Source organism: Cetorhinus maximus, chromosome 32 (assembly GCF_964194155.1).
Source record: "Cetorhinus maximus chromosome 32, sCetMax3.hap1.1, whole genome shotgun sequence".
NCBI classification, from domain to species: domain Eukaryota; kingdom Metazoa; phylum Chordata; class Chondrichthyes; order Lamniformes; family Cetorhinidae; genus Cetorhinus; species Cetorhinus maximus.
The window spans coordinates 4,667,473-4,682,853 of record NC_135910.1 but is presented as its reverse complement, the minus strand read 5'-3'; positions in this window follow the sequence as shown (position 1 = coordinate 4,682,853).

The window sequence follows — 15,381 nt, the reverse complement described above, 5'->3', positions numbered from 1 at the left end:
TAGAAATGTCGGGGACGGCGGGGGGTGGGGGGGTGGGACTTCTGGATCCAGTTCCCGTCTTCCATTTTTAAAGGTTTGAGGCATCTCAATGGCAAAATCCAGCCCCACCTTTCAAAAAGTATTTCATTGGCTGAGAAACGCTTTGGGATGCCCTGAGCTTATGAAAGGTGCTACATAAATGCAAGAGTTTCTTTCTTTTTTTTACCCCTTAAGTCACAAGGAATGTCTCCAACTACCATTTATATTGCAGACTCCAAACATTTCAACACAATCTGAGAAATCAAGTCACTTGGCTCTTTAATTGGTGCTTCACTTTGTTTTCACCATTACTGCTCATCCATTGAATCTCTGAGGACAGAAACTTGTCCTCACACTCAATTTCATTCTCATTTGAAGATGGAATGTCCCAGGTAAGGCATCCACACGTCACCAATTTATAGCAACTATACCACCTGCATTTAATCAGCATTTTCAACTTAAGAAAACATCCCCCAAGACCCTTCACAAGAGGCTTAGCAGTGAAGAATTGACATTGCATCACAGAAGGAGATATCAGAATGGAAGGCCAAAGAGGTAGGTTTTAAGGAGCATCTTAAAGGGTGAGAGAGAGGTAGAGAGACAAGGGAGGGAAGTCCAGAGCTCAGGACCAGGGCAGCTAAATGCTGTTCATGCTGTACAACGCCCCAAAACCAAACTAACCCCTTCTATTTCATAAGACAGAACAGTGGCACACTGCACCAACCAGGCTACTGGACTCATTTAAAAAGCAGTTAGATGTTGTAATTGGAAGACAATAAAGGTTGCCTTTCTGAAAGGACAAGATTAAATTGGCTGAAGGACCTTCTTCACTCAAACCAATATTATCTTTTTTGTCACCAACCCTAGGCACTCCAGTGCATTCTTCCCCGGTCTTGGCAACTTGCTCTAGCAAAGAACTGGCACAAAATTGAACATTTCAGAACAGCACAAGTACATTGCTTGCATTTTAAAGGGAGTTTCTTGGCTGAAATTCCCAGTTCCAGCCTCAATCTGAGCTGAATCGGCAGGAGCCAGGGGAGACATTAAGGCTGTAACACTCTTGGATTTTGCAAGTGAAACGTCGGACAGGATTCGCACTCTTGTGATCCCAACTGGAAAGAGCCAAGTGGACATCTGGCAAGATCATGATCAATCTGATGCCCCACTCCTGGTCAAATAGCCAACACCCTATGAAGAACTGCTCCTTAAGAGATGTACCAAAAGCCGATTGGCACACATGGAATTTGAGTGCAGCACAAATCCAGCACAGGATTGCCACCTCTGATGCAAATATTAACGTATGACCTACAACTGCCCCAACCCCACACACCCACAGGTTGCCTGGTCTGTCCATCACCGCAGCACCCAGCCTAGCCCCACTAATTGAAAAACATATAGACTCTTTCTTTACCCGGTTGAACGATACTTCAAACAACCTTCACCGCCCCCCCCGCCACACCCCCACTCCACTCGCAATTGCAATATTTGTATAACTAAAACATTCAAAGAGAATGAAAAATAATTGCACAATTTATTTAATGCTCCTGTGACTTTTTTCCAGGATTGCTCACTGAGGGACCAGGAGACTCCAGGGTAATCCTCGAGGGTTGGTAGCCACTGTTAAACATTTTAAAGACCAGGAAATGAAAGGAAGCTTTTGAGACAGTATCTTTGATCCACACTTGCATTGCTGATTCCTCAACCACCTTATAGAACATAAGGTAAGGGGATCACAATCAGCTTTTTGAATATGATTGCTGCCTCGCTATTGACAGCATTAGCTGCCAAGCCCCTCCTCCTTTAGACACAAGAGCATTATTTGGGTACCCATGCTCCACCCGCCCCCTCTCCCCTACCCCACCCCCTCATCCATCACCTTTCCTTTAGCTTAGCTTCCATTTTGATCTCACTTGTATAATGACCAGGGCCAATTTTCTTGGTCACAGGTGATGTGTAAACAGAAAGAAAGTCTTGTATTTATATTGAGGCTTTTTAATGATCCCAGGAAGTCTCAAAGCACTTTACAACCAATTAAGTACTTTTGAAGTGTAGCCACTGTTGTAATGCAGCAGCCAGTTTGCACACAGCAAGCTCCCACAAACAGCAACATAACAAAAATAGAAAGACTGGCATCTACATCGCGCTTTTCATGACCACCAGATATCTCAAAGCGCTTTACAGCCAATGAAGTACTTTTTGAAGTATATTCATGCTTGCACAGAGCAAATGCCCACAAACAGCAACCATGATAACCAATGACCAGGTAATCTGTTTTCTGTGATGTTGCCTGAGGGATAAATATTGGCCAAGACCCAGCGTTAACTCCCCTGTTTTTCTTCAGAATAGTGTCATAAGATCTATTACTTCCACCCAGAGCTGGCAGATGGGGCCTCAAATATGTGAGACTTGACTTCTGTGCCTATGTCAGAGAGCGGGATTGAAACCTAGGGCCTTGTCATGCAGAGGCAAAATTGCTACCAACTAAGCCACAGCTGACACAATGATCAAACATCCTACTTTAATGATGTTAGTTGATCAGGACACAAGGGGCACAACTGCTCTTCTTCAAAATAGTGCCACACAACATTTGCGCCCATTCAAGAGGGGGTTAGTTTAACATTTCATCTCAAAGACAGCATCGCCAACAGCGTAGCATTCCTTCAGTAGAGCACTGGGGATTTCAGCCTGGACTGAAAAGCGCTTAAGTCTTGCAGTGAGACTTGAGCACACAACCTTCAGACTGAATCAAATGTGGCTTCTGCTAAGCCACAACTGACACCACCCAACTGATGGTTCTTATTGCTGCAGTGAGCTTGCTCAAGAGGCTTGGTGCTTTTAGACACAGAGTGATTGTTAAGCAAAATGAGCATCAAAATGACAACATTATCCCATGTGGTAAAATAAATTTGGTTTTTGATAGGGTTAAAACTGTTTTCGTAGAGGCATTCCGGTGAGCTAATGGGATTTGTGTTTGTCTTGGCTTTCTGCCTCTGCTCCATATTTGGCCAGAAAGCTGAACTTGTTCTATTGCCAAATGATCTGAGAATGACAAATTCTTTACTCATGTGGAATTAGGATCTCGGATAAGTAGCCCAAGAGGCCTATTCCGAGGGAAGCACAACTTTACTGGGAGCATCTGTTTTGTGTTTCGGCTGGTGGGAAAACTGAAGTCTGACTTTAAAAACTAGATTTAATGAGCCTTATCCAGGCCCCTTTTTGTTTAAAAAAAAAGTGAAAATTACTCCTACATTAATGTTTGTTTGTTTTCATCTATTTTGCATAATTTCACTTATAGGTCACCTTTAAAATGACCCCCTCCTGCATCCTTAGCTGCGTTCTCACAACTGCATGCAAATGGGTTCCCCAAGATACCACATTGCATGTAACCCCTGCTTGCTTTGGCATGCAAAGATGCATCCAAGATTAGCCTGGTCTCTCGAACATGCTGATCAGGTTAATTTTTACGTTTGGTGACTGAAAAAGAATTAACTTTAGAGCTAGCTGATTCAAATTGAAGCTCTGGGAAAGGTTTCCACTGGGGTCACTACTTTAGCAATTTTCAGCGCAGGAGGAGCTCATTCTGCCCATCATGCCTGTGCTGGGCTTTTGAAAAATCCATCCATTCAAGTCCACTCACCCTGCTCCATCCCCATGGGCAGAATTTTGCCGTTGGCGAGCAGGGGGCGGGGCCCACTTGCCGACGCGTAAAATGACACGGGATGATGTTGGGCGGAACCCCCGACGTCATCCCGCCCCATTTAAATTTTCAGGAAGGTGGGCCAGCAGCAAAATCAGCTGCGGGCCCGCCGACCCGTCAATGGCCAATTGAGGCCATTGACAGCATCATTTAAACAATTAAAGGACCTGCCTGTCCAACCTTAACGTTGGCGGGCAGGCCAGGAGCCCTGGCAGCAACTAGAGAAAACATGAAACCTCATCCACAGGCGGGACGAGGTTTCATGCAGGGTGTTAAAAATTTTAATAAAGTTAATCTGTAAATTATGAACATGTCCCATCTCATGTGACATTGTCACATGAGGGAGACATGTTAGGGAATTTTTTTTCTCTAATTTTAATATTATTCAAAGTGGAAGCGATCTCCCTGAGGCTGCACTTAGCCTCAGGGAGATGTGCGCTCTTCCGTCCGCATGCGTGAAAGAGCGAGCTCTCGCTTTTAGGGAATCCACCCGCCCGCACAGGAAGCGCATAGCGCTTCCCACGGGACGTCACGCTGGGTGGGCCTTAATTGGCCCGCTCACGTAAAATGGCGGCGGGGCCCACTTCTCCGGCAGGGATCGGCTCCCTGCCCGCCGGAGATTGGGTCGGGCCCGTCCGCCCAGCAGGCAGAAAATTCTGCCCCATAGCTCTGCAACGTTTTCCTTTCCAAGAATTTATCAAATTCCCTTTAAAAACTATTATTGAGTCTTCTTCCATCACACTTTCAGGCAGTGCATTCAAGTTCAGAACAAGTCACTTTGTAAAAACTATCCCCTCATCTCCCCACAGGTTCTTTTATCTCCAGCCTCTGTCCTCTGGTTACTGACCCTCCAATCACCGGCAACACTTCCTCCTTATTTACTCTTGTCAAAACCCCTTATAATTTTTGAACATTATTATTTGTGGCTACAAATTTTGAATGCTTTCCTTGAGGAATAATGGCCCAACATTTGCGGGGGAAGGTGCAGGGGAGGCCAAAAGCAGCTAAGGACGCCGGAAGGCAGGGAAGGTGGAGATCCTGTCGATTTTTACGGCAGGGACTCAACAACATTTTGTAGCTCCATTCTCCACGCGCAGCCAGGCCAACAGGCGGGGAGAGAGGGACAACCAGCAGGAGGGTCAGCTTCGTCCCCAAGGCCCATCTTTGGATATTGCACCCAGTCCAAAATGATTGATAGGACCCATGATGCTCAAAAGAAGTACAAGTCAACAAAGTATGCTTACAGGCTTAATTTCAAGGAGAACAATACTTAGAAACAGCTGAAATCAAGGCTTTTCCTTTTGTTTAGAATTTATTTCTGTATTTTGATATTAATAGTGTAGCAGTAAAGTTTTTCCTGAGAAAGGGGACGCATAGTGACATTACTCAATTTGTTGTGATGTATGAGTGGGAGAAAAAGTTGGTGCAGGGAGCTAGAAATTTATGGCCTGCCTAGAAAGTAAGGGAGTTAACACTGGTGGGCAGTCCTTAAACCGGAGCCACAGAAAGCAAGTTATTTCAAATCTGTGTGAGCGTGCGCGTGTGTGTGTGTGTGAGTTGTTTAGCTCAGCTCTCCAGCATTTTTGGGATTAGTGACTCCTTCAAACTAATTCCTTTCATTTTACCAGCATCGGCAGTCTGACGAAAAATCTTCCAAAAAGAAAATCCAGCACAAGAGGCAAAAATGTATCCGTTATAACCGGGGCAGATGATTTATTGCAATGCGTGACTGGCAATTGCTCAACAACCTCCTCAGACACTCTTAATGTAAAATTGCAGGATTTGGCTGCAAATTGCTCGAGGCAGGCTAAATACATGTTCTAGGGCTCATTGGAAAATGTTGAGCCATGATAGTTCACTAATTGCAACAACTGGTCCATTATTTTACTTTAAACTGCTTAACAACTACGCTAAAACAGTACAAGATAGGAATTTAACAAGAATGCATGAACCAGCACATGGAAAAAATAGCACACAAAAGAAAATAGGCTCCTTAAAAGGGTGATCCATATATCCTAAATAAGTATATTTTAAAGATAACTCCAAATCAATCATTTATTTCAAAGTCTAACGGTGTGGTATTGCATTAGTATGAGCTGTGGCTCGGTTGGTAACATGCTCACCTCTTCTCAGTTAGAAGTTGTGAATTCAAGTCCTACTCAAGTGCGGGAATATAGGCTGGTGCTCCAATGCAGTATTGGGGGAGTACTGCACTGTAAAGGGTGTTTGTCTTTTGAATGCGATGTTAAAGTGGGATGGATCTAAAAGATCCCATGGCACAATTTGAAGAAGAGCACTAAACCAGATGATCTGTTCATTAACACATTGCCTTTTATGGGATCTTGCTGTGTACAAATGGCTGCCATGTTTTTTACATTACAACAGTGACTATAATTCAACAAAAAGGTTAATTGGCTGTAAAACACTTTGTGACATCCTGAAGGCAGCTATACAATCATAAGTCTTTCATTCTTCTGGGACGAAATAGGTGCACCTGAAGTTGCTTTTGGCTACACTCTGGATAATGTTTACTGCAACTCTACATCCATGTGCTAATCCCAATCGTACTTAACGTTTAACCTGTTTAAACTGTAAGCAGATTAACAAATAAATCATCTATTTATAGCCCAGTATTAGGACTCGCTTTTCCAGTAAAACCTTTTATTATAAAACCTGTGCACAACAATAACAGCTGTATCCAAGTGGCCTTTATCAAGTGCTGCTGGTTTCCTACGGCAAGTTCCAGTTGGAAATATTATGGCACTTGCCAGCAAGGAATTTAGCAAGGCTTGTGACAAGCTCCTGCATGGCAGACTAGTCAGAGCCCTTGGGAGCCAAGGGCAAGGTACAAGTTGGATCCAAAATTAATCAGTAGCAGGAAACAAAGGTCAATGGCGGACGGGTGTTTTTGTGACTGGCAGACCATTTACAGTGCAGTTCTGCACAGCTCAAGGCTGGGTCCCTGGATTTTTGTGGTTTTATTAATAACTTAGATTTAAATGTAAGGAGAATGATTAAGATTAAATTACATTCATTTCTTTGGTCTTGCAGGACCTTTGCATGTACTGCAAGTTTCACTGGAGATGCAGGAGGACAAATCCTCAGAGGACCTCATTCCTCCTGAGGGCACATCCTCACTGAAGGGGTGGGGGCAATGGGTGAGATTTTTAAAAAAATTTTCCATGGGGTGTGGGTATCACTATTTGTTGTCCATCCCTTATTGCCCTTGAGAAGATGGTGGTGAGCTGCCTTCTTGAACCGCTGCATTCCATGTGATGTAGGCACACCCACAGGTGCTGTTAGGAAAAGAGCTCTAGGGTTTTGACCCTGCAACAGTGATAGAACGGTGATATGTTTCCAAGTCAGGAAGGTGTGTGGTTTGGAGGGGAACCTGCAGATGGTGGTGGTCGCATGTGTCTGCTGCCCTTGTCCTTCTAGGTGGGAGCAGTCATGGGTTTGGAAGGTGCTGTCCAAGGAGCCTTGGTGAGTTGCTGCATTGCATCTTGTAGATGGTACACACTGCTGCCACTCTGAATTGGTGGCGGAGGGAGTGAATGTTTAATGAGGTGAATGGGGTGCCTTGTCCGGGACTGTGTCGAGATAGTTAAGTATCGTTGGAGTCAAAGTCATTCAGGCACGTGGAGAGTATTCCGTCACACTCCTGACTTGTGCCTTGTAGATGATGCACAGACTTTAGGAGACAGGAGGCAAGTTACTTGCCACAGAATTCCCAGCCTCTGACCTGCTCTTGTAGCCACAGTATTTATATGGCTAGTCCAGTTCAGTTTCAGGTCAATGGCAACCCCCAGGATGTTGATAGTGGGGGGATTCAGTCATGGCAATGCCACTGAATGTCATGGGGAAATGATTAAGTTCTCTCTTGTTGGAGAGGGTCATTACCTAGCACTTGTGTGTCACAAATGTTACTAGCCACTTAACAGCCCACGCCTGAGTGTTCTCCTGATCTTGCTGCTTATCGATATTGACAGCTTCAATATCTGAGGTACTGAACACTGTGCAACCATCAGCGAACATCCCCACTTCTGACCTTATGATGGAAGGAAGGTCACTGATGAAGCAGCTAAAGATGGTTGGGCCTAGGACACTACCCTGAAGAACTCTTGCAGTGATATCCCAGGGCTGAGATGATTGGCTTCCAACAACCACAACCAACTTTTTTTGTGCTAGACATGACTTCAACCAGTAGGGATTTTTTTCTGCTGATTTCTATTAGCTTTAATTTTGCTCAGACTCCCTGATGCCACATTCTGTCAAAAGTGCCTTGATGTCAATGGCTGTCAGTCTAACCTCACCGATTGAGTCCAACAATTTTAGACCATAACCTCTGCCTCCATTTTGTTTTGTAGCTTTTTTCACTGGTTTGTTTTTTAAAATTTTTTTGTTTATTTTTTTCACTTTGCATTTCGACGGCTGCTATCGAACTATTCACACCTCAGCTAGAGACATCTTTTGTTTCTTTACCCATTACCACTCCCTTTAGCTTTTGTAGCATGAAATCATTTGTCATTTGATCTCTCCTACCCTCCATAGTATCAGAACCTTCCTTTTTGTTTTTTTCTCTTCCCTCCCCCCATTTTATTTGCTCAAATTTCTATGGGCAGGGTTTTGAGGTTGTTGGGTGGGCGCGGTGGGCAGGCCTGGGAGTGGCCGGGAAACGGTCTGCTGCCCGTGATTGGGCTCCGACTGCGATTTCACACTGGCGGGCCAAATAAGGCCCACCCAGCGTGAAACGTGGCTCCGCATTGTTCGGGGAGGGCCGGGTGGGGGGGGGGGGGGGGGGGCGGGGGCGGGGCCCTGTCGGCTGCCGGGTCCTTTAGAAATGGCCCAGGCTGCCCTGGAAAGCTGCCATGGAAGAACATCTCCTCTGCGGTCTCAATATCGAAGTTATGGAGTCGAGTGCGGCTGGACACGGCAGGTGGGAGGGCAGGTGGGAGGGCAAGTGGGAAGGCAGGTTGGGTGGGCACTCGGCCCACTGCATTTTGGACAAGTGCCTCACCATCCTCCTGGAGGAGGTGGGTGCCAGGAGGGACTCCCTTGTCCTCAGAGATGGGAGTTGGAGGCCACTGCACCTCACAAAAAGGGCACGGGAGGAGGTGTCAGCGCTGATGAGCAGCTATGACGTGGCGCAGTGCACATGGGTGCAGTGCCGGAAGCGCTTCAATGACTTGCTGCACTCAGGAAGTGTGAGTATCGTGTTGGCATGGGTCATTGTGCAGAAGTGTTAAGGTGTGGCCATCCCCCCATGGACCTCAGGCGTGCTAGAGTCTGAGTGACAACTGTCAGTGACGCTGGAGCTGGCCAAGGGGGTGAGCCCTGGATGCTTAGACCGAGTGTCTTATGGCTCGAGGTCCACGACTCTGATGTGCCCTGCAAAGAGTTCCTCAGCTGGGGTTGGCCAGGCTGCAATGGTGAGAGTGGACTAATCAATGTTCCTCTGTCCTTTCAGGAGAAGACGAGCCATAATCAAGCAGAAAGGACACATACAGGTGGAGGCCCGCCCAACCTCCTGCTGCTCACTAGGTTTGAGCGAGACACCCTCAAGCTTGAGTGCCGGCATGCTCCAAGTGTAACCGGGTGTGGAGAGGCAGGGGTGCCAGACGAAGGTAAGAGTGCAGTGCACAGAGCTGAGACTTTTGGCTTGTGCAACAATTCCAGTGTAGTCTCTTCATTGATGGGAGCCCCGAACCTGGAGTCCCCATTGATCATTGGAATACGATACCACCGTGATGCAGATCTCCATTGTCTCACCAGGGTGCCTGGCATGCACAGTGGCAGTGTGATGACTTTAACTAATGACATGTCCTTGTTCTCCCTTTTAGGTTCACCATCAGGTGTGCGCTCTCTGGACCCCAAAGGGCCACCCCTAATGCCAGGGGGCCACCTGGCTTTAGTTGCACCTGCATCACACCCGCTCTCTGAAGCAGGCACCAGCGCAGATACCAGCACCTCGGTGGGCATTAGATTGGCAGCTAATATCTTGGTGCACGTTGCTGAGGTCGTTTCACACTCACTTGAGGTGCAGGCGGAGGCAGAGAGTGCCCAGGGAGCTGGCAGTCGGAGGACTGCTGGAGACCAGGATGATGCTGAGTCGAAGGCTAATGATGAGCCTGTGGAGTTGTCCATTAGGTGGCAGATGCTGGATGTCCAGCGATATGCACGGGAGGATCTGGTGAGATCCATGAGGGTATGTGTGCCATGGTCTCCATAGTGGAGGAGTCCATGCGGAGCGTGAGCACTGCATTGTCCCTCATGACTGAGCGCACTGCCTCCTCCATTGAGAGAGCGGCGACTCTGTGGCGAGGCTGCTCCAGGGACAGAATCAGGGGCTCCTGGGGTTGCGCTCATACCTGCAAGTCCTCACAAAGGCAATGACCTCAGGTGGTCAGTGCCAGTCTGGGAGATGGATGAGGCACCCAGTATCCCAGCTGGGTACCCGTCCATCAATAGTGAGCAGGGAGGTCCAGAGTGACCTCACATTGGTGCACAAGCTGCTTGTCATCTCTGTGGGCTCCTCTCAGGGCGCTCTGGATGACGGCAGCAGCTCCTCTGCCCCTCCGCCAGTGACTGTCACATCTGATGAGGCTGCAGTGACTGAGGAGATGCCAGGCGTGGCACTGGCCACTCTTTCCCAGGCGGGACCAGCACAGGCTCCACTGGCCAGAGGATGACTGCCAAGATCATCAAGGCTAACAAGACAGCAGAGTCAGCAGCTGTTTCCAATGCCTGTGCCAGTCAGGGGGGCACCAAGACACAGCACTCGCAAACGTACGTTGAAGGCCCCATGAGCACAAAAGGGACAGGTCACAGGTGATTTTCTGTTCAGTTATGTTTGCTTTATCTAGACTGGTCTGGGAATGAAGACCAGAGAAGGTTATGTAAATTGTTTGGAATTGTCAAAATGAGATAAATTTTGCTTTTATCATAGTGGCCTGAGTATGCTTCACCTTTGTATTTTATTGGTGCAGGGTGCACCAGTATGTAATGCTGGATGTGAGTGGCTCTAAACTTCATTGCACAGGCACTGAGTGGACTTTGGATTCAAATGAAAGGGTCATTTCAGACATCCGGGATGGAGGCGGCAGCCCTGGCATGAGGTGGAAGCAGATCTTGGGCAGCCCAGCTGAAGGAGCGTTGGATCAAGGCGTCCCTGGTGTCCCTGCCTCCCTGGAGGTTACCTAGGCCTGCCTCCACGCCCTCAGCATTCTCCTCACCGTGCTCCTCTTCTGACTCACTATTGGATTCATCATCTGTGGCCTGTGGAGCTGCATCAAGATCCTCCTCCTCCAGTGGGTTCCCCCCTTGCCAGTGCCAGATTGTGGAGAGCGCAGCATGCGACCACGATCAGTGACACCCACTCTGGGGGTTATTGTGGTGCACCCCTTGAATGGTTCAGGCATCGGAAGCGCATTTTGAGAAGATCTATGGTGCTCTCTACCACCGTCCTTGTGGAGGCCTGACTCGTATTGTAACGCTTCTCTGCCGCTGTTCTTTGGTGGCGGAGAAGCGACATGAGCAACCTCTTCAACGGATAGCCCTTGTCACCCAGCAGCCATCCATCCAGTAGGGCTGGAGCACTGAAGAGCCTCAGCACCTGGGCGTGTCTCAGGATGTAAGCGTCAAGTGAGCTGCCAGGGTACCTTACACAGACTTGCTGAATCTGCATCCTGTGCTCACACACTACCTGCACGTTCATGGAGTGAAATCCCTTCCTGTTGACGAAGACACCCGGCTCACCCACTGGCACCTTAATGGCCACATATGTGCAGTCTATAGCACCTTGGACACGGGGAACCCAGCAAAGGCAGCAAAGCCTCTGGCTCGCTCAGCCTGGCTGGCCTCGTCCATATGGTAAAGAATAGAGGTCAGTAGCAGCCCGATCAGAGCTTCTGTCTCCAGCTTGACGCAACTGTGGACAGCCAATTGGGAGACTCCACACAGATACCCCACTGACCCTTGGAAGGAGCCGGAGGCATAGATGTTGAGGGCCACTGTGACCTTCAGAGCCACTGGCATTGGGTGTCCACCCACACAGTTGGAGCTGATCTCAAGCCCAATCATCTAACAAATGGAGGTCACTGTCTCCCTTGAGAGGTGGAGCCTCCTTTGGCATTGCACCTTGGTCATACTGAGGTAACTGCATCACTGCCTGTAAATCCTGGCAGCAGGATAGTGGCATCTTCTGCGGCCCCTTCCTGCTTGGGTCTCCTGCTGGCCCTGCACTCCTTGTGCCTGTGCCTCTCCTCCAACAGGCCGATCTCCAGGAAGTTGCATAGGGACATCTGGCTTCCTCTCCCTTCTGCCCCTCTCTTCCTCCTCAGAGGAGTTGTCTCCAGCAGAGACCACAATCCCCATCACCAGGGCAATGGGAGGCTGTCTGACACCTGCAAGGGTCCACATGGTTTGATTCCTCCGAGGGCCTTGGAGACCGAAGGGGTCTTGAAATGAAGCCTGGAAATGCTAAGAATGAAGCTCCGAACAGAGGTGAAGCTGCCAAGTACCAATAAGTCACCAACAACAAACTATGGACCAAATTCCCCACTACTGACACTGGCAATGCTGCTCACCCCTTTATCTCACCCGTGGATGAGGTTTTTGAAAATGTCGGCTGGCCGCCTGCCTGTTTTGCCCGTGCAACAAGCGTGAAATCGCACGGGCAACGAAAATCACCGTCAATTGGATTGATAATGGCCTTAAGTGGCCTTTTAATTAATAGCAGGCATGGCTCTGGCATCCTCTCGCGCCCGCTGACCAACGTTGGGACGTCCACCCGATGTCACCACGTGCTATTTTATGCTCGATCGGGTCAGGCGTGCCCGTGGGCCATAAAATTCTGCCCTATATTTCTGCATTTCTATATTTCCTCAGTTCTAATGAATGATCAGGTTGAAATATTAGGCTGGATTTTCGTGGAGTCAGGCCAACTTTGGAGGCCTTTAAAAATGGCGGGTGGGATCTGGACTCAGTAATCCCAATACCATTTCCAGCAGATCCCATTTTTGCTGCCAGGGAGCAGCACATTAATCACACAGGCAAGAAGCCCGAACTCAGCAGGGCCATTTAAATTGGTGCTGAGTTCAAATAGACACCATTTTGGCTGTTCCAAGGGCCTGCAGTGTAGAAGTCACAAATTGATTGACCAGACATAGACACTCTTGAAGGGCAGATAATGTATATTAAGTGCCATGATCTGAAGCTATTTAAATCCCCAGCCCTTTAAACATGAGTAAAACCAAGCCGCAGTTGTCAGTTAAAGTAAGAAAAGATAGTTGCTGCTGGAATGCATTGATTACCAGGTCATCGGTTGTAATTTAATCTGCAAAAAAACAATTACCATCTGTTCCTGCAATTTCAATAGACCTCATTGTTGACATTTCCCAAAGGCTGTTATTACAGATGATCCAATTATGAATGCCTGGCTGAGTTTCAAAGGCTCCAAAACCACTTATCTCAGTGGTGGGGGGTCCCTGAGCCCATATTTTGAATGACAGTTTTAAGAAGGTATTAAAATATTGTCTGTCTTTGATGTGGTTACTGAGTAGAAGTGTGTTTGTTTTTATAGCAGATGCGCCACTTGTGGGGATTTAAAATCTTTTAATGGGTTTCATGAATGAGAGTGTTTTTCTATGTCTAGTGTATATGAGTAAGAGCTCTATTAGATGCTTAAAAGTTTTTTTTTGTCTCCACATGGCTCCTGAAGTCTGCCCACAGTGGATATTGGGTGAGTGGCTATGGAGGTGGCATTTGGGGGTATGAGGTGGCATGGTGGTTTGAGGTGGTATGTGGGGTTGGTGGAGGGGTTATGAGAGGCATAGGAGATGGGTGAGGGATGAGAGCTTGACAGCCTAACAGCCTTTTATAAATCTGGCCAGTCACAGAGAACTGAGGTGGGCCTCCTAACCAGCCTCCATGGCAGCCTCCAAGCTGCCTCCATGGGTGACAGCCCTGGCTTGATCACGCACCACCCCTTCCCCCACCCTCCCTGGAGCGAAAATCATACATGTAGGGGTCACTTCCATGGACACGGATATTTCTCAACCCGAGTTTCCTGTCTCTATGGTGAAAATCTAGCCCATTAACTCTGTTTCTCTCCATATATGTTGCCTGACCTACTGAATATTTCCAGCATTTTCTGTTTGTATTTCAGGTTTTCAGCATCTGTACTATTTGACGTTTGCATTCACCACAGTGCTCAGCTTTCTGTCTTTGAGCTAATTTTTGTATCCACACTGCCAGGCTTCATGCTGTTCATCCTAACGAGGGTCAGGAAAGAAGGGCCCAAGAGTAATTGATTTAAAAGGTTTAATTTAAAGGGATAAGTCATGGCAGGAGAGCTCAAAGCCGTGGTGTGCTCCTCGTGCTCCACGTGGGAAGCCGGGAACATTTTCAGTGCCCAGGACCAGCATGTGTGCAGGAAGTGTGTCCAGCTGCAGCTCCTGGAAGCTCGGGTTTCAGAGCTGGAATGGCGGCTGGGGATACTGTGGAGCATCCGCAAGTCTGAGAGCATCATGGATAGCACGTTTAGAGAGGTGGTCACACCGCAGCTGAAGGGACTTGAGGAAGGAAGGGAATGGGTGACTACCAGGCAGTCCAAGAGAAACAGGCAGGTAGTTCAGGAGTCCCCTGGGGTCCCACTTGCAAATCGGTATTCCATTTTGGAGGCTGATGAGGGCGCTGGTTCCTCCAGGGAGTGCAGACGGAGCCAAGCTACTGGCACCACAAGCAGCCTGTCTGTACAGGAGGGGAGGAAGAGAGGAAGAGCAATAGTAATAGGGGATTCTATAGTCAGGGGAACAGATAGGCGCTACTGTGGCCATCAATGTGACTCCAGGATGGTGTGTTGCCTCCCTGGTGCCAGGGTCCGGGATGTCACTGAACGGTTGCAGGGCATCCTGAAGGGGGAGGGTGAAAAGGCAGAGGTCATGGTACATGTTGGTACCAATGACATAGGTAGAAAGAGGGATGAGGTCTTGCATCAAGAATTCAGGGAGTTAGGCAGTAGACTAAAAAGCAAGACCTCTCGGGTGTAATCTCTGGATTACTCCCAGTGCCACATGCTAGCGAGCTCAGAAATAGGAGAATAGCACATATGAATATGTGGCTTAAGATTTGGTGCAGGAGGGAGGGTTTTAGATTCCTGGATCACTGGGACTGTTTCTGGGGAAGGTGGGACCTGTACAAGCGGGACGGTCTACATCTGAACCAGAGCGGGACTAACATCCTTGCGGGTGGGTTTGCTGGTGCTGTTGGGAGGAGTTTAAACTAATTCGGTGGGGGGGGGACACAGAATGTTAGCAGAATAGGGACACATCATAATACAGTAAAACAATCAAGTCAGAGGGAGTACAGCTGCATTAAGTTTCAAGGGAGTAAGGCAAGGCTGGATATCCTCTACTTTAATGCCAGGAGTATTACAGGTAAAACGGATGAGTTGAGGGTGAGGACTGACACGTGGAATTGTGATATAGTAGCCATCACAGAGGCGTGTTTGAGGGAGGGGCAGGATTGGCAGCTCAACATTCCGGGATATAGAATCTTCAGGCGAGACAGGGGAGGGGGTAAAAGAGGAGGAGGTGTTGCATTATTTGTTAAGGAGTCAGTTACTGCAGTAAGGAGAGATGATATCTTGGAGGGGGCATCGAATGAAG